Raw genomic sequence first — 23,305 nt, forward strand, 5'->3', positions numbered from 1 at the left:
GAGCCGATTATTTTAATTCCAGGATAGCTAATTGATCCTCAATATCGTCAGAATTAATTACCGTGGCTTTAATTAATTTTTGAAGCTGATATATAGCCGTTGTTGTGTTAGCGCGAACAGTCTTGCGCGATGCTCTTTGTTTCTTTAATTCCGTCGCGTCAGCTAAGGCTTTCGCGATTTCTTCTGGCGTTTGATTTACCGCCATAATTGTTTATTGTTTAATTTTTAAATTTGTAACTTTACCGTTTTGGGTCCATTTGGGTCCGTAAACGAGTTCACTTGCACTTTTGTTTCACGCGTTTAAATTAATCCTTTTGGGTACGCGCTCGCGTTTCAATCCTTTTGGGCTTGTTAACGCGTTTTTGGATTTTGTCCAATTTTAGTCCTTTGTTTTTTAAAAACCGAGTGTTTTTCCCGGGTTTGCAATGCACCATATAGAACATCCTTATACTTTTGGTTGGGATTTCTAGGGTATTCTTTTTTGCTCTTGGGAGAGACTTAATTATTTAATAAACGTACTGACTGAAAAAATACGTTTAATAATTCTTTGTTTAATTATTTTAATTTTTTTTCTAAGTGTTTTTTCTCCATTTGGGAGAGGGTTGAGAAAACTCGAGAGCGACTATCCTTGTTGACTCGTGTAAGCATTCTGGTTTATTTTTCAAAAGCATTTTACAATCTCTCGGTTCTGGGACCGTACAAAGGGTTTTTTATATCTAGAGAGCGTGGCCCATGGGTTTACCAAGTGACACCCATTTTATCCATGACGTCAAAGATGTTTATCTCACACGTGCATCACTGGTAAATCCCTGGACCCCAACTCTCTTGCTTCACAAAGGTATTTTAAGGTTTTACAAAAAAATGGGATTAGATACAGTATAAAACAACTTGGGAAAACCAAAATATTACCTCTCCGAGTCAAGAGGTATACTACTACAAACTTATTAACCTAGATATGGAATTATTTCACTTTTTTGAAGTAAAAATGTGCGAAATATTGAAGCAGTATTCCAAACATAGCGAATGTACAGTAAAGCAGACGACATTTTACATCCAATAAGGATAAATCTTGGACACATGGAAATCAGTCAATGCGGAAAAGAACATTAAATGAAGTCTACGTTTCAGCTGTTTACCCTATATTCTGATAGCTACATTCACAACTGGTTTACAGTGTAAACACTATCGTCTTGTCTCACCTCAACAATATTCTTAGTTTGCCAACATGAATGTTAACGTTAACGTTAAATAACACCAGAGCTCAATTGTAGCTAGACGCACTAATAGTCAATGCGCACCATAAAGAGATTAATAAGTCTGTACCTACTACCCGTTTACCATTAGCCTTTTTACTAATTAAATTGCCACCATGATCTTTTCTTCCATTATAAAATCTTAGCATGATTATTTAAGAGTGTATTTAACTTTCGGCTCACTCTGAACCGTTGATGTCTCTTCATTTCAGACACGAAAATCAAAGCCCAAAGTTTACTTCACCTCAGGCCTCAATTATTTACTCTTTGTTTCAATAAGCCTATTGCGGATGATACTTAATATACCCGCCGGAGTCTACGTCTTAGTTTTCTTCATGAAATCACTAAACCAAGGATTATTTTATATACAGATGTAGTATAGCTTAAGTAATATATAAACAGCCATTTCAAATAACAATATTAAAAAAATCTTTGGAATATCAAAATGAAACAGAGCGTTAAAGCTACAAAAATACTAAATGCATCATGATTACGAAAAATACTTCCACATATTCACTTTATATTATAGAAAAAGGGAATATTAAGGTTCTGTATGATTTCTTAACATATCAACACAAGGCTAACTGCTAACGCGACGCACTAGTGTAACAATGGACACAGACAAAAACATAGACTGCTTTTTAACTCTTTCCGTATTAATTTTGAGTTGAGAAACTAGATTATCTTTAATATTTAAATAAATATAATTATTTTTAATTATTTTAATCTTCAATAATTAACATTAATAATTGTTAAATCGTTTAAAATAAAGTTATACCTATTATCATCTCAAACTTTGCTAATATTGACGTTTAAAGTGAAGGGTACCCCTCTTGCCCGCTTTCTTCAAATTTTGGGTATATATACGATTCGTTTCCATTATGATAGTAAGGAAAAAGCGCAATTGCGAAAAACTTTGGTGGCGATCCCACCTTAGGGAGGCTAGACGTTTCTCGTAACCCTAACTGATCGCCGCGTATATCTTAACCTTGACGATGATAATGGAGTAGAAGCCAAAGCTACAGATTGGCATGCGTGTGGAATGCACGAAAGACCAGAAGATGGTGGTGTTTAGAAGCCAGTAAATACAGGCTGGTATGCATGTAGAATGCACGAAAGAGCAGGATGTGGTAGTGTATAGGAGCCAGTAAGTTCAGGCTGGTATGCATGTGGAATGCACGAAAGAACAGAAGGTGGTGGTGTATAGAAGCCAGGAAGAAGAGTGTGGCGTCTATGTGTTATAGATGGAGAACTACTGCGTTGTAGTGGTTTAAGAGCAACAATATTATCAATGTGTGCGGAAATTGCAAACACCTTTGCTCCGATTTACCAACTGCGAACGCGGTGACAGACAGACACACAGACACACGGACACACAGACACGTCCGGTGTAATACCTCTCCGTGACGTCATCGTCACTCGAAGAGGAAAAAATTAAAGTCCGGGCCTGAACTGTTTTCAAAGGGGGATGTAAAATTGGAGGCCCCCCAGGGGCGTCCAATTTTTCAGCCTATGTGTGAAAAAATCCTAGCGACGCCACTGGGTTGACTTTCTTTCAATAAGCCCAGTCGTTCTTCCATTAACTTGAAGTATTTCAAGAACTCTTGGGATGACGCGTAGTCTCGAGTACTTAATGACATTATAAGTTGCTCGTCTCGTAGACCAGTTATCAAGTAGTCTATCATTGCCGAGTCCGAAATTCCAGCCAAACGAGCCTTCGTCATTTTATCGTGGCAATATGCTTCTACCGATTCGTTGCGTTGTTTAACGCGCTTCCATTTCGCGATAAAGTCTCTGAGTTCCTTTTACCATTCCACCAACAACACCTTCCACTCATCCCAAGAATGATTGACGCTTGATAGTCCTTCATACCAGATGCGAGCCGTTCCCTTGAGTTTGGATACTGCGTGGCTAACAATAACTCTGTCTGACCAATTATAGGCCGCCGCGGTCTCATCAACCTTCTTAATCCATAGATCAACTGTCTGGTGTAGAGACGTAGAAGGGTCGAAGTCTGCTATTAACTTTCCTGTATCGCCCCAGTGATGGTGTTCTGTAGGAGTAGCCGCCGGTGGTTGGTTATTCACCTGATTCGCTTGGTTGTTTTGAGCAGTGATAAGCTGTTGTTGAAACTGTACTTGAACTTGTGTCATTGCAGAAAGTGCTTGCTGTACCGCTGTAGCAGGCGCATTCTTAATTGCATCCTCAAGTCCCGTAAGGGGGGCCGCCGCCGTTCCCTGCGTGTTTTGATTCGTATCGGTCATTGTCCGCCACGAATCTTCGTTGGGACCTTTACGATTTACGTCGAAATTATCGTAAGGTGATTCTCTGTAAGTTTCCATAACGTCGAAGCAGTCGCTCCCGTGGTCTCTGACTTGTTCGTTAAACTCTCGTCCCAAGTCCCTTATCCCGATATTATAGTACCTTCCTTCGTGGAGGGCGCCGTCGACAAAATTTGGGTGTAAGTATTCTTCGCGTGAATCGCTCTCGATGAATGTATGACCACTAACTTCGTTATCTTCTAAGTCAACCGACACTCCTTCAATTTCTCGTGATCTTCCGTTGGAAAAAGTCGGCTTTAATCCTTTCCCGAGTAAACGTGTGGTAGTTGGATACTTCGCTGCCGCCTTTGCCCTCGCGATCTTTGATCTTGAATTTGTCGAGTAGGCCTTTCTCTCACCCTTTTCCTTTAGTCGCTTGCCGAACCTTGAGGCAGAATTCGTAGCCTCGTCATGGTCCGTGGTTAACTTTTCCTTCACGAACCGCTTTCAATTACCTCGACTTCGGAACACGTTCTCGTAACTTTCGACAATATCGCGCAAAAAATAAAACATTCCGATTTTTTTTTTGTCGTTTGAGTGTCTAAGTTCGGTCCATTGGACAACACCCCACTTCTGAATTATGTTAGCTCTATTTTAAAGCTAAGTCAGTAATGCGCCGAGTAACATAATGAAGTTTTTAAAAGTTAAATTAAAATAGTTTATTAACTTGAGTTTACATATCGAGATCACGAACAGGAATGATTTTAATCTTACAATTGTCTCTCGACGTTTTTAAAATCATGACGTCATACTTTAGATAACAAAAAGCGTTTTTATAAATTTATCAGTTGTTATCACTCATGTTTATTATTAGCCTATTATTACGCATGTCTATTATTAGCCTATTCTAACGCTTTCAATACGATTCGTTTCCATTATGATAGTAAGGAAAAAGCGCAATTGCGAAAACCTTTGGTGGCGATCCCACCTTAGGGAGGCTAGACGTTTCTCGTAACCCTAGCTGATCGCCGCGTATATCCTAAAACCAAACGATGATAATGGAGTAGAAGCCAATGATACAGATTGGTGTCTATGTGGAATAGACGGAAGACCAGTGGATTGTGGTGTTAGAAGCCAATGATACAGATTGGTGTCTATGTGGAATAGACGGAAGACCAGTGGATGGTGGTGTTAGAAGCCAATGATACAGATAGGTGTCTAGGTGGAATAGACGAAGGACCAGTGGATAGTGGTGTTAGAAGCCAGTGTAAGTGCAGACTCGTGTCAATGTGGGATTGACAAAGAATAGAAGATGGTGGTGTGAGAACTCAAGTATAGAGTCGGAAACGGAGAGAAATACAATTTTCCAAATTTCTGTGAACTGTCAATGCGGTCCGGAAATTGGGAACACGTTTGCTCCGATACGAAAACTGCGAACGCGGTCACGTGGGTGTAACAACGGACAGACAGACAGACACACAGACACACAAACAGACAGACACGGCCGTTACAGAACCTCTCCTGGACTACGTCACACGGAGAGGTAAAAACTCTCCGCGCCTCCAAGGTTTACAGTTTGCCCCAGCCAGAACTGAAGGAAGGGGGATCATGTGGAATGGATGGTGGTGGTGAGGAAATCTAAATATAAACTTTTCCTCTTCTGCTCTTTGGGACTTTGTCTTATACAAAAACTCGCTCACTACGAGAGGTTTAAGTTTGAGGGGAAAATAGGATAGGATTCGCATCTCTTCCTATAGGACCTAAAATCATCTTTCGAAAGAAAAGAAAAATGTCTTCAAAGCTGGCTTTTCTAGCTGGTAATCTTTGAAAACTATATCGTACGGGTTTACGATTTTTGGGGAGTCTCTAGGGTTGGTTTTGTTGGGTGTTTATAGAGGTCGAAACAATACATACGGCTAATTGGAATCATTGTGTAGCCATTTTCTCAACTTATCTAAGCAGATTTTATACGAATAACTATAGGGTCTTTGCGCGTGACGTCAAGTTACCTTCCCCGGTTCCTCTCCCCTTGCCGGCTGCCCGCTCTGGCCACGTTAGGACGCCTTGTTGACATCAGTAGTACATAAATGCCGATCCCAAAAGAGTACACAGGAAGGCAGGGAGGATTGAGGATTGAGGATATGAGGATTAAGGATATGAGGATTGAGGATTGAGGATTGCAAGATCGCGGGTGAGAAAACTTATGCCTTTTTGATTGACTCACCCCTCTCTCAGACCTACAAGTGGGCGTTTTTTTGATTGACTCACCCCTCTCATCCCCGCACCTGCAAGGGGTGTTTTTGATTGACAGGTCAATGAAGCGTGTTCGATTCTCGGATGTAGAAGTACATACATTGGAGTATGAAGATAGGGTGAATTATGATTTAAGAAATAAACAGTATTTTAATATGTTAATTAGATTAAAATTTGAACCATTAATTTCTCCGGTATTAATCAAATGGTTAAGGGGGTATGAATCTCCAGATAACGTTGGGGAAAAATAAAGAATCCCCAAAAACCCAGCTCAACGATTATTCTAGATCATTCCAGAAAATGAAAAATACCCCGTAAAACCCAGGTTAACGTTGTTTAAGGCCATGACGTAAAATGTACAGTCAAAGTTTTAGATTGTCGACAATAATCTTCCCGAAAAAACCCACGGCGTAAACACCATTAATGTACAGTCAAAGCTAGGACGATGATCTTATTGAATAGTTTAAATAACCAGGACCCCAAGTTAAACCATCATCACAATCTCACTTTTTGTTGAACCGTATTAATCGGGAAGTTATAGACTTAAATGGAGTAGGATGTCCCAAAGTTAAGGAAATCGATGATGACGGTCCGATGATTACATGCATGCTTAATCATAAAACTGTACGTAATAATAAGAAGTATTTATGCGCGCTATCTAAATGGATATTATTTTACGAGTGGATTTATAATCACAGGGAAATTGTACAAAGTCATTTAAGAGACGAATAAGTCGAATGAAATAACAACTATAAAATGTCTTTAATTGTACACGTATGCATCCTCTAAATTTCCTGCATCCTCTAAATTTCCTAAAGTTTCTCTTAAAATGAAACGATTTATGTGGTTTAGGACCGTCCGGTCAAATTCCAGCAATTGAGGGACCATCTCGGCATCGCCGGGGTTGATTGTCCGGGCGTCCCTCCTCCTAATGAATATCGCGTAGATCGCAGCCAAGACACTTAAAACAATGAAATAATCGAACAAATTATTAAATGACAATGCATAATTATGTTGAAAACTAATTAATAAAGTACCTAAAGCCGTCGCAGTTAGGGTTTATGTAGGCTCCAGTCGGGGTGTATCTAAAATCATCCTCATTCCTCTCCGGGCTAAATACATATGTAAATAAATATACAATTCCCTATACTATTTATATAATTAAAAACTCATACATGGGGTGCATCTGTTCGGCGGTGATGTCACCAACACCCTCAACAAGTATGCTTGTTAACAATAAATTCCTTATGAAGGCAATTATTCTATAATTGCAATTATATTAGTACTATTTATCACACCAATTATAACACCCTGTTTATTTACTTAAACCCATCACAATTCATAACGCTGGCGTTAAACTGTGGCGTAGAGTTTCCGGTGTAATAGTCTAATGAATTTCTTTAGAATTCAGGTTTAATCACTGGGTGGTCACTCACTAGTTCGGATTATACTGATAACTCAAAAGAAATGGTACATGAAATAGTACATACCCGACCCCTCGTTTGGAACCACCTTGGCGACGAAGCCGCGTACGTCATCGTTCTACTGGACTTCCCACGTCTATTTAACTTCTCGACCGAGAGGTTAAACATCCTTGATCTATGGCACATATCACGCTTGGAAATCAGGTTGTAGCCCGCCGATGGGCAAGGTATTAAGAGAATCATACCTATTACTATGGTTTAAGATGGGGTAGCTTGGGTTTTTTAAAGTAGAGCGTAGTTTTGAGAGAGGGAGTTGACACGTCGAGGAATCATGTTGAGTTTACACTACCTAGAAAGTAATCCGAATTGGGATGAAGTTGTCAACCACCTCAATACAAATACGATGCTCTTTTCGTATTACACCAAGTTTGAACCAAGTGAGATGGATGACGTCAATGTGAATTCCGTAATACTGTGTTATATTGCGAATTTGCAACGTAAAAACTTAAAAACCTAGAAAACACACGTAGAAAGACACTGTTAAGGTTGACAATAATTTTGGCCGATAAGAAAATTAGGAAAGGATGACCAGGCATAAACAACGCTGGGAAAAATTAAAAAACCGTAAAATACGCGAAGAGTTGAAACTATTTTAAAACAAATAAACAGAGTTGCTAAAAGGGTAAAACTTTGTCGAAAGTGTTTTTAAATGACTAAATCTTGGTTAAAAGCGTGGTTAAATGACTACATCTTGGCTGAAAGTGTTGTTAAATGACTAAATCTAGGTTGAAAGTGTTGTTAAAGGACTAAATCTTGGTGAAAAGCGTGGTTAAATGACTAATCTTGGCTGAAAGTTTTGTTAAATAACTAAATCTAGGTTGAAAGTGTTCTTAAATGACTAAATCTTGGTTGAAAGTGTTGTCAAAAGAATAACAAGTTGGGAAAACCAAAATATTACCTCTCCGTGTTGAGAAGATTATATAACCTTAAGTATCCAATGAAAACGTCGACCTTTTTGCCCTCATCCTTTCCCTCGCTTTGCGCTTCCGCATTTCATCCTTACTCTTAACATTATCTTCCTCCATTTTACATACAAAAATTAAATACTCACAAAAAGAAGCGGCAAAAACCTGCTGGCTCTTTACAACCACTTAATTTGACTTAATATCCAATTTCCAACATTAATAATATACCGGTAGTTTATTTGACAACCTACTAGCATCGAAATTCTCATTAAGAATGGCTCCCGCATATAAAAAAGGGCAATTTTCAACTAGGTGGGCGTTATCTCATTAGATTTGAAAAATATCATTTGTCTTTTTTACCAATGCCACGAGAAGAACAAATACCAAATTGCCCCGCTTGGACATGCCAAAACTTGGAGGGGACATAACTCAATTCAACTCTTTCTGGAGCAGATTTAAGGCTGCTGTGGATGATGATGAAACCATCCCAAAGGTAGAGAAATTTAATTATTTAGTTTCATAGCTAGAAGGTGAAGAAAAGGGTGCTGTTACAAACAATAACGCTTCAGATGAAGCTTATGATGAAATAGTTAAAGACTTAAAAAACAGATTTGGGAGGTCAGATTTAATAATGCTAACTCATATGAACAATTTGATTAACTTAACACCTGTCAAATCAACTAGAGATATTAAGGCCTTACGCCAACTTTTAGAAATTTGTGAAGTAAATTTAAGGAGTTTAAAAGGGTTGGGTATTGACACGGCCTCCAAAAACACGTGTTTGGCTCCCTCGATTTTGCAAAGCATTCCGGAAGAAACTCGTTTAGAGTACAGTCGTACACGCGTTTCGGACGATGATTGGAACGCGGAAACTCTGGTAGACTTTTTAAGAAAGGATGTAGAAAGCCGAGAAAGGGCTAATATTTTGGGAACCAACCTCTTTGGAGCCTCCTCCTCAGGGAGCCAATGGTCAGAGAGAGATAAATACCCCGTAAAAGCAAAGACTGACTTCCGTCATAAAACACCTAACAAGTATGGCTATACGCGTAACGGACGCGGAGCCGCTGTTTCTTCAGCATCCGTACTATTTACACAAACAAAGAAAGCGGGTTATTGCATCTTTTGCAAAAATGATAAACATCCGTCGGTCAACTGCACTGTCCATTCCCTAAAAGACAAAAGGGATTTGATAAAGGCATCGATGCGATGTTTTGCGAATGGTACATTCTCTATCTGAGTGCAGATCATATTTGCAAGGCTGCATGTTACGAAAATTGGCACGTTTTCCAAAGAATTTTACTTTTCGTTTTCGATTCTCTAAACAATGTTCGTTTTCCGGCAAGACCGGCAAAGTCTTGAAAATTGGCTAAGAAATAATTTCTCACAATTTTGGGATCGAATTGATTGGGTTTCCATGCAAACATATGCAGTCTATAGATTTTTGTCTTTAAAATACGTAAAAAATTCTCCATCAATGCTTTGGCAAGTTTTCCAATTATCAATTTAAAGTAACACATCCAGCAGATCTTTGAAACACGTAATGGAGTTGCTGAATTTTACAGAACTTGACAAGAAAACCTATTGATCGGCAGGAATTATTGTATTGCAAAAAAATGTTTTGTGTAAGATTTTTCGATAATTCAACTACAAATAAACTATTTCCACTTCTTCTAAATCTTAGGCATTTTAAACCATGTACATTGGCTTCAGATTCGTGCAACATTTCCAAGGACCAATCACATGCATCTAAGTTTTCCATCTGATATCCTAAAAATTCTCGGGCTAGTTTTTTCTGAGAATATACTTCCATTTAAGTGTAAGGCATTCTGATTCCGAGGTGCGCTCATTTATCAAAAATGATGCAGTTTCTGTATTTGTGAAATTTGATGGTTGATCTAAAACTGGAGTTGTTCCACTCAGCGGTAATGTAGCAGTTGTAGTCTAAACTGTACTATTTTCAGAAGATTCTTCATTTTCTACCATTGGCTCAGTTATATTTAACGGTGTTCCAATATTCTTCTCAAATAGCAGGCCTAGGCCATAGATTTGGTCACCTGAAGCTGAATTTCAAACACTTGAAAAATTTGAACCCTGTGAAAATATGCACAACCTAGGTTAACTATTTGGGCTTGCTGAGAATTTGAAAAAGAACTGCTTTCCAAAGTAATGTTCGCCTATTCTACAGGGCCGGTAGGCCCTTGTAGATATGACTTGATACCGTTTTGTAACGTTAAAGTAATATTCTCCCGCTTTTGCTAATTTCCTATGGAGATTAACATGGGTTTTTCGTGATTTTTCCCCACCGATAACTTAAAAACTACAGCGAAGATACTTTTCGGAATTATCTTAAATTAACAATTAAGTATTCAGGGTGTGCTATCAGCCAGTTTGATCAAAACAATTAAGTCTAAGTATGTTAATTTTAGTTAATTACAGAAGTACGGCTTTGACCATCGTGATTGGACATAATAATTAGCTAGATCTCTTGGAAACTCAGTGTTATTACGTATCTGTAGTGTGGTGGTTATCACGTCCGCTTCACACGCGGAAGGTCCCAGGTTCGAGCCCTGGTAGATACATGTTTTGACCATCGTGATTGGACATAATAATTAGTTTGATCTCTTGGAAAACTTAGACTTACCACGTGTCTGTGGTGTAGTGTTTATAATAAATATTTAACAATTATTTCACTTCACTTGGTTTAATAATGTGACATAGGTAGCATACTTTTTCCCTACTTTTAAAACCATTAAACTAAGTAATATTAGAAGTTCAACAGATTGTCAAAAACAAAGATGTGTAAAGCCACTGTAAATGGTGCTTAAATGCCTAATACTTCCAAATAATATTAGTAAATGGCGTGAATTGATCATAGAAATGGGGTTAAAGTACACCCTAAATGATGTCTTTTTTGGCACTGGAAAAAACAGCATATATGGTGTTTGAATGCACCATTATATTTAATGGTGCTTAAATGCCTAATATTTCCTTAATACCTCCAAATAATATAAGTAAATGGCGTGAATTGATCATAGAAATGGGGTTAAAGTACACCCTAAATGATGTCTTTTTTGGCACTGGAAAAAACAGCATATATTGTGTTTGAATGCACCATTATATTTTAGAGTGCAAATGTATGACGGTTAAGCAAACATAATTATTCAAAATTTAATTACATTAAGACTGAAGTGACAGATATTATATAAAAACGTCTTGGTTTGGACCAAGGCCGAAAAAACAAACGATATGTGTGAGGTTTATCAATTGACTGAAGTTTCAGATATTGAAATTCTTTTCTAGTTATTTTTATCCACTCAATCCTTAATCAATATTTAATTCAATCAACTGATTTTACGGTTAATCGATCTAGTCCCTCTAAATTAATTTAAAAAGTGACATATCTACGCTTTTTCAAGAACAATTACATTTTCGAAAGTATTTTATCATGAAATTAATATCTGTTACTTCAGGCAATTAATTTATAAACTTATCTCTTTCTTTTTCTAGTCTTTGTCTGCAAAGACAGTTTTTATTAATGTAGAATTAGAACCCTTTTAAGAATGGCGCAAACATGCTCTTCTGTTAGATTTAGTTATTTAATATATTGAAAAACGTAGCGGATTTAATCGAGATGGTGCCTTAAGACTTCATTAATAAAAGGCTGTTTCTATTTAGGCCCAAGTTTTGTACTTCAAAAAGCCAGGAACACTATTTAGGACCATCCTCTCTTAATAAAAATCATGGCGTTGCTTTTGCCTCCTCTTCTTGTTTAAGAAAAGACATAAGAGATTCAGACAAGACAGTCTGATTGGGCAATGGGACATGAGAGCCTGTCATATTTGACACTGTGATTTCAGGACCAGTTAGGGTTAAATTATCCGCCATTAAATCTTCTTCATCCTAATTGGTGGAAATACAGTGTAATTTTACTAATTTCATTGTTAAGCTGCTAAAAAAACCAACTTACCCAATTGTTCCTTGCATCTTGTTCTTTAATGGGAGTTGACTGACAACTAAAAGAAAAATAAAATAAAATTAACTTATAGATTTAACAGATTTACAAAACAATTAATTAATTTATACAAACTTAGGACTGAAATTTGACAATCTAGATGCGGTATTTGATGCCATGCCTGACTTGGGCTTATAATTTTCTTTCAATAAATCTCCCCATCTTGTTTGAATTTCATTTGATGTTGATTTTGTAGGTGATTTAGTAGAATTTGTGTTTGAAATAATTGGTTCGGGCAACGGTTCGTGTGTAGATCTATCAAAATTATATTAATAATTGAAATTAATTTACTTCTCAGATATTACCCAAAATGCATTTTTTACTAATTACTAGCTTCATAAAGGAAACCGCGGTCCTATACCGACAAGTATGCGGTCGGATTTTTACAAAACTTTAGAAATGAACATTTTTCACTTCATATTTACCAAAAATTAAGGAATTAACCTTTCCAGGAAAATGTCTTTACTTACTCTTCAACTAAGTCCATAAACATAGTTTTCAGTCCTTCTTCTGTTGGGTGTTCACTACTCTTGTAATTGTTTACGAATCTGCGCCGAAACATTCTAGCCGCATTTTCTCTGCTTCTAACACTTACGCCCAATTCAATCGCAATTTGTCGAAAATGAACAAGTTGATGAATCGGATCCAGGGGTACTTGTTGATTTAAGTACCTTTCGTATAAGGACCTTGCTATTACCTTATTGCTAATTTTGTGTTCGGCTTCGAAAACCATTATTAATGTTTTTTATAGTTAAACAACCTTCTCGAAATGACCAAGCAGCTAAAATATTTTGATAACATACGAAACGCCTATAATTTCAGCTCGGTTAAAGGGATAATGAAATGGTCAGACAACCTTTTTTTTATCGCTTTATATGTATAAAGGTTTCACTAAGTTTCGATATGATCTTAACCTTATAAATCGATGAAAAAACTGACCATTTAATTATGCTTTTAAAAAACCCTGATAAAACAGATTTTTTTATCTCACTCTTTACCATTCCGAGTGACGATGACGTCACGGAGAGGTATTACACTGGACGTATCTGTGTGTATATTTGTGTTAGTCACCACGTTGGCAGTTGGCAAATCGGAGCAAACGTATACACTACATCCGACCGCGTTCGCAGTTCACAGAAAGGAATATTGGCTTCAGCTCCATTATCATCATTGGGGTTATCGTCGCGGCGATCGGCTAGGGATGCGAGTAACGTCTAGCCTCCCAATGGCTTTCACCAAAGGTTCACACCATTGGGGTTTTCTTATCATTTATTATAAATCAATATACCCTAAATTTCCAAAACTTCTTAAAGCGGCATATGCTAGAATTCAAACCTCAACAATAGCTGTTTAAGATGGTTTTAGGAATAACTTTCTTAAAACAACTTAACTAGAATAAAGGAAAATTACTGACGATTAAAACCTCGACTCGGAGAGGTTTACATAGGTTTCTCAACTTGTTATATTGTACATGTTAGTATTTCTTAAAAATATATATTTATTATTTGTAAATTTACTTTTTAACATATTGGTGGATATTTTACACAGGATAGAAATTAATGGGATGGTTTTTGAAGTAATAAAAAAAGGCATAAGGTTTCTTATCTTTGTGAAGCTACTAGGAAAGAGAAAATGTTTTGGTAGAAACATAAGCATATGGTATAATCATAAGTCTTTTATGTAAGGCCCCCATAATTCAGAAACAAAGTCAATTTAAGTCAAGAGCAAATGCCCCTAATGAAGGAAGCAGGTCAGGAAATTTCATCGCCCCATGTCGGACTCTGGAGGTACCACAAAGCGGATCTGACGTAATCGAATTTCTTATTGCGCATGTCCTAGTCTTAAAGATCGAATCGTAGGCAGGTTTAAAAATGGCGGCGGCCAGGAATGGAGCTGGGAGGTATTAGCCTAAACTAAAGTAGTATTTAAATGAAGAAGTGCGTTTAATTAACACATAAAGAGGTAGAATGTATTGAAGGTTATTGGAAAACAATTTGCACAAAAAGTATATAGTGTTACTATTAGATTATCTTTTTAACACCGTTAAAGATGTTTAATCTGAAGTTAAGCCTTGCTATTAAAAGTCTTATCAAGAAAATCTGCCCGATCCATTACTTCAGTCAGTTAACTGAAAGTGTAGCTTGTTTTCATCTTGTAACTTAACTTAATCCTCCACCATGGATTTATAATAGAAGCTTACGCTTCCTGGATATTTCACTGCAGCCTTCAGTAAGGCATTTTGATTTTAAACACATTTATGCCTAAAAAATTCGCGCGCGTGGGGACTGGGGGGCTGATGACGTAGAAATTGAGGCAAACTTTTTTCTCTCGGAGCGCGTGTGCGCGCGCTTTTCTAAAAATTATTTCTCGCGCGCTATTAAAAATTAGAACTCGTACGCGTGAAAAGCTTCCACCCCCTCTGAATTTGCCTCAATTTCTACGTTATCAGCCCCCCAGTCCCCACGCGCGCGAATTTTTATGGCATAAATGTTGTGCGCGTTTTAAGGCGAGTGGAATATCCAGGAAGCGTTAGCTTCTATTATAAATCCATGCCTCCACGTAAAGATGACAATGACCGCTTTTATTTGTCTCCGCCATTAAATTCAAAGTATGTGAGATGATTTTACCAAATTAACAACAATGTAAACGGTACCCGCCGCCATTCCCCAATTGGTGAAAAAGTTGAAAGTTCTACCCTAACATCCGGTATAAGCAAACAGCCTAGGAATTATAGATGGCGCTTTTATCGTACCCCCCAAATTTTCAAAATGTTAATACGAGAACAATGCCGGTAGTATAAGACCTAATTGGGGACTCATACTTATGGGGACCTTACATAATAGACTGGTATAATTAACATTGGTAATTACCTCTCCGAGTGACATATGTCACGGAGAGGTTCTGTAACGATCGTATGTGTCTGTCTGTGTGTCTGTTGTTACACCCACGTGACCGCGTTCGCAGTTTCCAAATCGGAGCAAACGTGTTCGCCATTTCCGAACTGCTTTCACAGTCACGGAAATGGCTCCTCTACTTGAGTTCTCACACCACCATCTTCTGGTCTTTTTCCATCCCACACGGACACCAGTCTGTACTTACTGGCTTCTAATCACCACCATCTTTTGGTCTTCGTCCATCCCACACGGACACCAGTCTGTACATACTGGCTTCTAATCACCACCATCTTCTGGTCTTCGTCCATTCCACTTGGACACCAGTCTGTACATACTGGCTTCTATTCACCACCATATTTTGGTCTTCGTCCATCCCACTTGGAAACCAGTCTGTACATACTGGCTTCTATTCACCACCATCTTTTGGTCTTCGTCCATCCCACATGGACACCAGTCTGTATATACTGGCTTCTAATCACCACCATCTTTTGGTCTTCGTCCATCCCACATGGACACCAGTCTGTACAAACTGGCTTCTAATCACCACCATCTTCTGGTCTTCGTCCATTCCACTTGGACATCAGTCTGTACACCTGGCTTCTACTCCATCTTCGGGTTTAAGACATTCGCGGCGATCAGCTAGGGTTACGAGAAACGTCTAGCCTCCCTAAGGTGGGATCGCCTCCAAAGGTTTTCGCAATTGCGGTTGTTCTTGCTTTTAACTGTAGTTCGACACCCTTATATACTACCTATTTGAGTAAGGGGAAGCAACCGGCGTATGCTTCATTTCAAACGCCAATATTAGTGAAGTCTCTCAAGAATGTTTAATTGTTCTTTTTTAAAACGATGTTACGTTCAATAAGTCGAATAACTATCGAAGAAAATATTTAAAATTAATTATATTTATTTTAATATTTAAGATAATCATGTTTCTAAGTTCAAAATTAATACGGAAAGAGTTAAAAAGCAGTCTATGTTTTTGTCTGTGTGTGTCCGTCCGTTGTTACACTAGTGCGCTGCGTTAGAAGTTCGTTTTGTTTTGATGTGTAAAGAAATCCTACAGAACCATAATATTCCCTTTATCCATAATATAAAGTGAATATGTGGAAATATTTTTCGTAATTATGATGCATTTTGTACGTTTGTAGCTTTAAAGCTCTGTTTCATTTTGATATTCCAACGATTCTTTTTTAAATTGTTATTTGAAATGGTTGTTTATATATTACTTAAGCTATACTACATTTGTATATAGAATAATCCTTGGTTTCGTAATTTCATGAAGAAAGCTAAGATCTAGACTCCGGTGGGTATATCTAGTATTACCCGCAATTGGCTTAATGAAATGTCGTCCGCACTCAGCTCGCCTATCTCTCCGGATGAAGTGACCTCAACAATGAAGAGCATGAGAAACCGTAAGGCTCCCGGTCCTGATGGTCTCACCGCGATGTTTTACCGCACGTACTGGTTTGCCCTAAGAAATGTCCTGACTGACGTTTTTAATGAAAGTTTACAGAACGGTTCCTTTACAGACTCTTTCCGGTCGGGCATCGTCAGCCTCTTATGTAAGGACGCTGACAAATGTCGCAAACTTTCTTCTTGGCGACCCTTGACGCTTCTTAATCTGGATCGTAAGATTTTCGCCAAGGCAAGGTTCTGGAAAACCGACTTTCCTCCGTCATGGAGAGTATTATTGGCTGTACTCAGACGGCAGGGGTCAAGCACCGCACACTCTACAGCAGCTTGCTGTATTACGTAATACTTTAGTTCACACGGCTGACCGGGGCGCCTCTGGCTTCCTCCTGTCGCTCGACCTCAATAAAGCGTTTGACCGCATCGATCACGAGTTTCTATTCAAAGCCATGGCCGGATTCGGCTTCCCTGATTCCTGCACTACAATGATCCGATCGCTCTACAAGAACGCCTACAGTAGAGTTTTGGTGAATGGCCACTTCACGGAGAGCGTCCTGATTGAACGAGGTGTCCGGCAAGGGTGTCCTCTTTCCCCGGTTTTTTTCACAATTGCTATCGAAATCCTGCTTCACAACGTCCGCACAAATAAGAACATACTGGGGCTGGTGGGCCCTGGGTCACCATGCACAGACGCTGTTAAATCATTGAGCCATGCGGATGTCGTCAACTTCCTTCTGGAGGACACCGCCTCGGTCATCAACACAGTCAACACGATACGAGATTTCTGCTCCGTTTCTGGCAGCAAAACGAACCTTGAAAAAACAAAGATCCTCGAAATTGGCCGCAGGGGAGTGCTTGAAATCCCTCCCTCACTAAACGTAAAGATAACTGACTCCCTGTTGAAGATTCTGGGCATCCTCTTTTCAAACTCGCGACCCTGCATTTATAACGACCACGTCTTCACTAAACGCTTTACGGACCTTCTCGCGGCTTGGAGTGGGAGAAATTTATCGTTCCTGGGCAAAGCTCATGTTGTCCGGCAGATTGGCGTGCCCATTCTTACGTATGGAACACCCGTGGTCTCCATCAGTCGCGACAGCATTGACAAGATGACCAAAGCGATGTTCCGTTTTCTTTGGTCGGGCAAACCAGAATGGGTGTCACGGGAGACAGTCTTTTTATCTCCCAAGGATGGTGGTCTGGGACTTCCCAACTTGGAAACTGAAATAGCAGTAGCCAGTTTTTTAAGAAACGCTCGAAGCATATCAACCACGAGCCATCCTGTTCACCATTCAATTCGATATTTTATTCGCAAACGCCACTGAATAGGGCGGCATTCTAATGGAACCTGGGAGAGAAGGATACCTAGCAGACGACGTTAGTGGGAATTAATGTGGTTTAGCAAATTGGCTATTTATTTTATAATTATGCCTCAACCAAGCAATGTTTATTGCTCTGTTCCTCAGTGCAATTCATCTAAAAAAGATGTATACCTGGTTTAAGTATGCACGCCTTCCCCTGAGATAAAAAACAGCGGTCTTTGTGGCAAATTAAACTCAAAATAGGTAAAAACATAGCAAATTCGATGCGAGTCTGTAGCCTACATTTCCTACGGTCAGACTACTTCTTCCCAGGTTAGTACTATTTTGGTTGTGGTATTTAATTTTAAATTAATTAATGTTTTTCATAGATTTACCGAGTGAGAAAAAAAGATTAAAGAGAGGAGTTATACCCTCTAGATGCTTGCCAGTTAGTCAGTTGGAAGTTAATGTAATTATTAAACGGAAAATTCCCCGGAAAAGTCCACGCAAAAGCCCCAGAAAGAGCCCCTTTAAGAAGAGAAATGAAAATTTAAATGAAGCTGGGATTGAGGCAAGGGGGGACTATCTCTCAAACTTTGGGCTTTCTTCCGAAATTCGTCGCACTCGAGCCTGCATGGGGTGAGTGACGTAGCTGAATGTCTAGGATTTCCTCCAAAACATGTAAGGCGGGCTCATAGTATGTATGACTTTGTCTGTCTCTATTGAACATGGGAATTAAAAAGGGTGTTTGCTTCAACTGAGATATTAAAAGTGAATTCACTGAATTGATACCTTACTATATTAAATAAAACACAACCATTGATATTTTAAAAATTTATTTGCTTCAACTGAGGTTTGCTATACAGCGCAGTGTAAACTCAGCATTATTTGCCTTAGGAAATTCCCTATCAAATACAAAATATCAACCTGACTAATTGAACCTGTAAGAATTAAGCCTTGGTTAACTACACTTTAGAAATTAGATTACATTGGTTGTCAGTCTAAAATTAACGTGACACGGACAGTGTGAAAACTAAATATTTAAATACTAAATAATATAATTATTTATTTATTTATTTACCTTGGTTGAACGCTGTGAATCATTATATTTTAATATATATGAAATGCAACGGACATGAACCCGAGCGGCGGCCGAGCCGAAGTCCCCAAGCTGACGGGTACTCTACCATAGATAATATATTATATATTAAGATATTATCTATGACTCTACTCGAGACTCTCGGGTAGAAGATGGGATGGGAGAGGCAAGGAGAGAGGAATGGAAAAAAATCGAGGGCAAAAACGCTACGTCTTGTTTTATTTTTTAAGACATTCAGTGACGTCTCTCCTAGGGAAATCATAGGTGTCGTGCCCCCCCACCATCCGTTCCAAAACTCCGAAAAATTACCCCCCATTATAAGCCAACCTATATAAGCCGATGCGAGTTTAAGAACCTTGGGATTGAGGTAGAAGAAACAAGTCACATCCGAGAATGCACTTTACGGGAAGCTGATGTTCAATGTGACAGTTGTGAAATGGCAGATGTTTCTGTGCAAGTTAAAACGCTGACAATAGAGAAATTTAGCCAATAGTCTCATTAAGACTGATAAAGATCTAAATACGATGTGCGGTCTTCCATCTTTTGAGTGTTTTCGAACAATTGTAAACTGCATGGAAGACATTATCACAGTGAAAACCTTACTGCCCGTTGAAGGTCTCGTAACTTTGGTTCTTACAAAAATGAAGCTCAATTTGACATACAGTGTGCTCTCAACTATGTTTAAAATTCCCGAAACTAGTTGTAGACGATATTTTCAAGGAGCAGTGTTAGCGTTAGCGGATGTTTTGAGAGATACAGTAGAATGGCCATCAAAGGATGAAATACAGAAAAATATACCACAATGTTTCGAGAATTTCAAAAACATAGTGGTAGTTTTAGACTGTACTGAAATACCTATTGAGAAGCCAAAGTGTCTGAGGTGTAGTTTGTTGACATACTCATTCTACAAGGGAGTTAACACAGCTAAGTTTTTAGTTGGTATTTCTCCCGCAGGGCACATAACATTTTTCAGTGAGGCTTATGGTGGTAGAGCCTCGGACAAATTTATCACGTCAGACACTAAAATTCTTGACCGATTAATACCTTACGTAGATGGGGTCATGGTAGACAAAGGCTTTTACATAGAGCAAGATTGTTACAACAAACGTTTAAGTTGGTTAAAGCCATCCCAAGTTGAATCTGGCCATAATATTTGTGTTTCTTTTTTAGGGCATAAACCCCATTGGTTTTAGTCAAATACTTAATTTTTTTGTTGTCAAATATTTTATCGAGAGAATCATTTTGGGCTTCGAAGGAGCATTTAACTTTAATTAGGGCTACTGGTATGCCTCCTTCCAAAACTATTCCATCTGGGCTATAGCCTAGCCACGGCAATAAATAATTAATAATAAGGCCTGTAGATACAACAGTTGAGCCCGTTACTTCTTGGTATTTCCTAATTGCGTTTAATTCGTTGGCCTGACCAAATTTTGCATACTTATTTCCCTTGAACTCAATGCTTTTTAAGTGATTTGTTAATTTTTTCACCCAATCCCCATTATACGTAAATAAGGCATAGCTGGTTGATCCTGTAATTCGAACTCTCCTGAGTTGTACCCAAATTTCATTACAGTCGGAGCCATCACCACCCTGCTTTTTAGTCTCGATAGCGATTTTTAAAGCTTCTTCTTCAGTGATAACAATTCTTTCGCGGTAAAAGTTTTGCTGTTCCAGCTTTTCTATTTCCATCTGAGGTGCACTAATGCTGTCTATTACACAATTGTTATCTGAAGCGTGCTTCAACAAAACCCTACATGATTCTTTATTTGTGTCCAAATTGCTATCCAAATTACCTTCATTCTGAAATTGATTAAAATAATTGATAACGCCACACAATGTTTACATTTCTCTAGAGGGCCTGATTTGCAAGAGCAAACAACCGAGAAGTCGCCTTTAACATTTAATGAACAATTTAATTCGTGGGGTTCGCCTTTTAAATCACTCTGTAACGGAAAATTGTTCGTCCCGTTCCGTTGACATGGGCGTTCAGTCAATCCTTATAAAAGGAGGACCATCGTCACAACGCTTAGTGTTAAAATCAAATTACCCAGGTTCTTCTTCGTTGTGCCGCTTTCTGGAGATCCGCGATTGGAGACTAACTCTTAAGTAAATATTGAATCGGGCGCTAAAAGGCGTGAAAAACGGAGGAAAAGTGACCTTTTCTTGAAAAGTCAAAAAGGCGCACTCCATAGGTTTTTGAAACCGAACGTACCAATTCTACCGAAGAATACTGATAATTATGAAAGTGACGTAGAAAGCGTCGAAAGAGAAGCTCCTAAAAATCCAAATGAGCCGTCATTACCAGCTTTAATAGGAAAAAACGACGTCAAAATTGCGGGTATTGAACTTGAAAGCAGTCAAAAGACTCAAAGCACGTCGCCGTCCAGTGTAATAACTGAGAATTTAATAGACTCAAACAATATTAACGCTAGTATTGACACATCACTAGTAAACAATGTTTCGTCATGTTTTGAGACTCGTGAAGACTGTGAATCTCTAAGGAACGATGAAAAAGAACGTAATGATGATCGGGACGAAAGTATCATGGAAAACTATGTGGACATTTATAAGAGTAAGAAAAGCATCTTTGATTTTTCTAAAGATTCTACTTTCGTTCGCAATATAAGCCAAGATAAAGATTGGATACCTGTCCAGCCAAAATTGACATTATACCCAAAAAAACGTGCTGGCAATCAATACCGAAGTTTGAGCCACTCTTGTTACGATAATTTTGATATGATATAATATTCGGTGAAATACGACAAAGTTTATTGTTTTTGTTGTCGCCATTTTTTAAACTCCGAGAATTCCTCTTTTGTCACTGGATTTTCTGATTGGAAAAATTTGAAGAGAAGATGTAAAGAACACTTCTGTTCTGAAAAATCTAATCACCAATTATCATACCAAAAATATTTGAACTATTTAAAATGTAAGAAAACTGGTTCTATATCAACTCAAATTAACTCCCAACAGCGGGTCGACGTATTGAGAAACCGCGAAGTTTTATCGGCCCACTTTGAGGTAATTTTACTCTGTGCACAGCAAGACATACCTCTTAGAGGTCATAGAAGCAATAGCGAACTTGAAAATCGAGGTAACTTTATAGAAATATTAGAGCTGCTCAAACGAAAATGTCCGGAATTAAAAACCAAATGCGACAGCATGCCAAACAACTCAAAATACTTGCATAGCACTATACAAAATGAGCTTATCAATATTGGAGGAATTTTAATACGACAGATGATTGTCGGAGAAATAAACGATTCAGGTGGGCTATATTCCTTGATAGCGGATGAGACGAAAGATAATGGGGGAGTCGAACAGTTATGAGTCCTATGAGTTGAGCATGATTCAGTTATATACTTGGTCCGTTGGTCTAGGGGTATGATACTCGCTTCGGGTGTGAGTGGTCCCGGGTTCAAATCCCGGACGGACCCGAGTTTTTGCAGAAGTAATTTAGAGACTATTTAAATGCAACTATTGACAGGGTAGTCCTATGAGTCGAGCATGTTTCAGCTACATACATGGTCCGTTGGTCGAGGGGTATGATACTCGCTTTAAGTGCGAGTGGTCCCGGGTTCAAATCCCGGACGGGCTCAATTTTTGCAGAAGGAATTTAGTGACTATTTAATTGCAACTATTGACAGGGTAGTCCTATGAGTTGAGCATGATTCAGTTACATACATGGTCCATTGGTCTAGGGGTATGATACTCGCTTCGGGTGTGAGTGGTCACGGGTTCAAATCCCGGACGGGCCCGAGCTTTTGCAGAAGTAATCGACTATTTAAACACAAATAGTAAAATTGTAGGCCTATGAGTTTAGCATGTTTCAGTGTCATACAGTCCCGTTGGTCTAGGGGTATGATACTCGCTTTGGGTGCGAGTGGTCCTGGGTTCATATCCCGGACGGACCCGAGTTTTGCAGAAGTAATTTAGTGACAATTTAAATGCAACTATTGACAGGGTATTCCTACGAGTTGAGCATGTTTCAGTTATATACATGGTCCGTTGGTCTAGGGGTATGATACTCGCTTCGGGTGTGAGTGGTCCCGGGTTCAAATCCCGGACGGACCCGAGGTTTTGTAGATAGAATTTAGTGACTATTTAATCGCAACTATTGACAGGGTATTCCTATGAGTTGAGCATGTTTCAGTTACATACATGGTCCGTTGGTCTAGGGGTATGATACTCGCTTCGGGTGTGAGTGGTCCCGGGTTCAAATCCCGGACGGACCCGAGTTTTTGCAGAAGTAATTTAGAGACTATTTAAATGCAACTATTGACAGGGTAGTCCTATTAGTCGAGCATGTTTCAGTTACATACATGATCCGTTGGTCAAGGGGTATGATACTCGCTTTGGGTGCGAGTGGTCCCGGGTTCAAATGCCGGACGGACCCGAGTTTTTGCAGAAGTAATTTAGAGACTATTTAAATG

General features: G+C 38.7%; 4 non-coding genes across 4 annotated transcripts; all 4 read left to right on the forward strand.

The window, feature by feature from the left end:
* The first annotated feature begins 10,662 nt into the window (after positions 1-10,662).
* Positions 10,663-10,735, forward strand: TRNAV-CAC (transfer RNA valine (anticodon CAC)). The gene has a single exon. It is a non-coding gene; the product is annotated as a tRNA-Val (tRNA).
* An 11,502-nt stretch (positions 10,736-22,237) lies between these two features.
* On the forward strand, positions 22,238-22,309 carry TRNAP-CGG (transfer RNA proline (anticodon CGG)). The gene has a single exon. It is a non-coding gene; the product is annotated as a tRNA-Pro (tRNA).
* Positions 22,310-22,874: 565 nt separating this feature from the next.
* On the forward strand, positions 22,875-22,946 carry TRNAP-CGG (transfer RNA proline (anticodon CGG)). Its single transcript has one exon. It is a non-coding gene; the product is annotated as a tRNA-Pro (tRNA).
* Positions 22,947-23,035: 89 nt separating this feature from the next.
* On the forward strand, positions 23,036-23,107 carry TRNAP-CGG (transfer RNA proline (anticodon CGG)). Its single transcript has one exon. It is a non-coding gene; the product is annotated as a tRNA-Pro (tRNA).
* Positions 23,108-23,305: the final 198 nt, after the last annotated feature.

Source organism: Phalangium opilio, unplaced genomic scaffold, assembly GCF_054372755.1.
Source record: "Phalangium opilio isolate 3A_F unplaced genomic scaffold, DU_Popi_V2 ptg000094l_1, whole genome shotgun sequence".
Classification (NCBI taxonomy): Eukaryota; Metazoa; Arthropoda; class Arachnida; order Opiliones; family Phalangiidae; genus Phalangium; species Phalangium opilio.